A 2220-nucleotide genomic window follows, 5' to 3' on the forward strand; every position below is an offset into this window, starting at 1 on the left:
AAATAGAAATAGAAATAGAAATAGAAATAATAGAAATTAAATAAAGAAGGGTTTAGTCCCTTTTGCCCATGGCCAAATGCTGCCAGTGTGTTGGGCACGTTTTAGCAGTGAACAGACATCACTGGATGCACTGAATCCTCCCAGTCTGGAAAAAAAAACGGGGAATTAATTGGTGTGGAAGTGGCCATGATGCAGATAAACTTCAACACTGCTGCCATACTATAACCTGGATTGTTCTTGGTCTTCTTTGGGAAGGAAAATCACGACTCTGGGTTGATTTTTTTTTTTTTTTTAATGTTGCCCAGGTTTCCTGCGTGCCCCCAACACCGAGRTGCAGTGCAAACAGGCTGGGGGTGTCTGTACCAGAGACCGCTGCCCCCCGCCCCACACGAGACCCTTTGGACACTGCCAGAAAGGAATTCCCTGCTGTAGGACCGTGGTGAGTCAGGGATTTGATGGATCACACACCCACAGAAGGGCTTGGGTTGGGAGGGATGTTTAAGGTCATCGATTCCACCCCCATTATGATGGACACTTTCAACAAGATCCAGTTGCATCCARCCTGGCCTTGAACATTTCCAKGGATTTCTCAGGGTTTATTGCTCATTTATTTCTCATTTATTTCTCATTTATTACTCATTTATTACTCATTTCCATACATCCACTCTTCCCTTTAGAGGCAAAACCTCTCCAGCCCAAGCTGACCAAGAGCAGAGACTCTGCACATTCAGATCCAGGATTTCCTGAGGATTTCCTCACAACTTCCCTCTGTACCATTAATGATCCAACTGAAGGGCCTCATGGGAAAGATCACAGTGAAATCTCTTTGTCAGAGAGAATTAATTGGCCTGAAATTATTACAGAACTCTTTTTGCTGCTGTTCCCATTGGCTGGTTCAAGCTGCTCATGATGAGTAGAATTGGCTTCAAGGGACACCTCTCTCAATGCACACACTGTCCTGACACCTGGGATTTGGGGTCAGGTTCAAGGCATATTCCACCTTGCACAGGCTGCCCAGTCTCACAGTTGGCAGAACAATGTGAAAATCATGTTGTCTTTCTAAAATTTTTTCTCCAGTTCCATAAATCTCCTCCTTTAGGCAAACCAAAATATTTGCTGAACATGATCTAGTGAATGGTCTCCCCGCCCTTSGCAGGAGRTTGGAACTAGATGGTCTTTAAGATCCCCTCAAACCAAAATAATTCTTTAATTCTATGATTCATTTATTTTTTCCCCTCAAATTCCTTACAGGAATCCTAAAGTTCACCCCATATCTTTGCTCCAGTATGAAATCCCTAGAACAAATATCCCAGAAAATTTACACTCTGCCAGCACTGATTCTAYTATTTCATTTCCTGTTTCTTTCTTTTGCTGTAAAATGCTGCAGACACTCTCATTTTGGAGGCTCTCACTTAAACTGTGTCCAGTATTATTACCAAGAAAAGTTAAAAACAAAATGTGAGCACTAGAAATTCCTTTCCATACCACGGATTCCAAGATGAATAGGAAGCTTCAGGTACAGAGACTGATAAGTTTGTTGTTTAATAAAATAGAAAAGCAATTTATGAACAAAATTCAGCAGCAGCAAGACTGTGAATGCCCTGCAGTTGGATTCTGAAATATGAGCCCTTGGTGCTTATTCAATCGCCTCTGTGCATTCTGTTTTAATCCTTTCCTGGTTTTAAGTACAAAATCTGAAAGTTTCTTCCTTTTTTTTTTTCCAGTATGATTAGTGACCAGGCATCTCAGATGGGTTAAGCAAAACTTTTGGCAATTTAAGTGATGCATCATCTCATTGGAAAATCTGGAATTCTGAGAAAAAAATATGCATTGAATGCATGCAGGCACAAACCACAACATGAAGAACAGAAAGAGAACGAGCCCCTCCATAAATAGCCTTCATGACCTGAAGAAAGCAATTCTTTAACTACCCAGAAAAGAAAAATATTTTTCTCTTTTTTTTTAATGTTTTGCTGATGAAATATTACTGTGTCAATCAACACCTGTCCCAGAGAGGTCACCAGCATGCAGAAGTCTGTGCCCATGAGAGAGTGCAGAACAAATTCTTCCTTTGGCCCTCARAACAGCTATTCTTGAATTATTATTATTTTATTTTCCTATTAGGGTCATCAATAATGTAATGCCAGAATATTCAGCTAAGGTGTTTGTATTTCAATGTCTCAATAAATTTTAACAAACTTGCTCTGGAAGATTTGTGCT

The sequence above is a fragment of the Malurus melanocephalus genome, unplaced genomic scaffold, assembly GCF_030028575.1.
Source record: "Malurus melanocephalus ecotype Western Australia unplaced genomic scaffold, MMel_1.1 scaffold_1107, whole genome shotgun sequence".
Lineage (NCBI taxonomy): Eukaryota > Metazoa > Chordata > Aves > Passeriformes > Maluridae > Malurus > Malurus melanocephalus.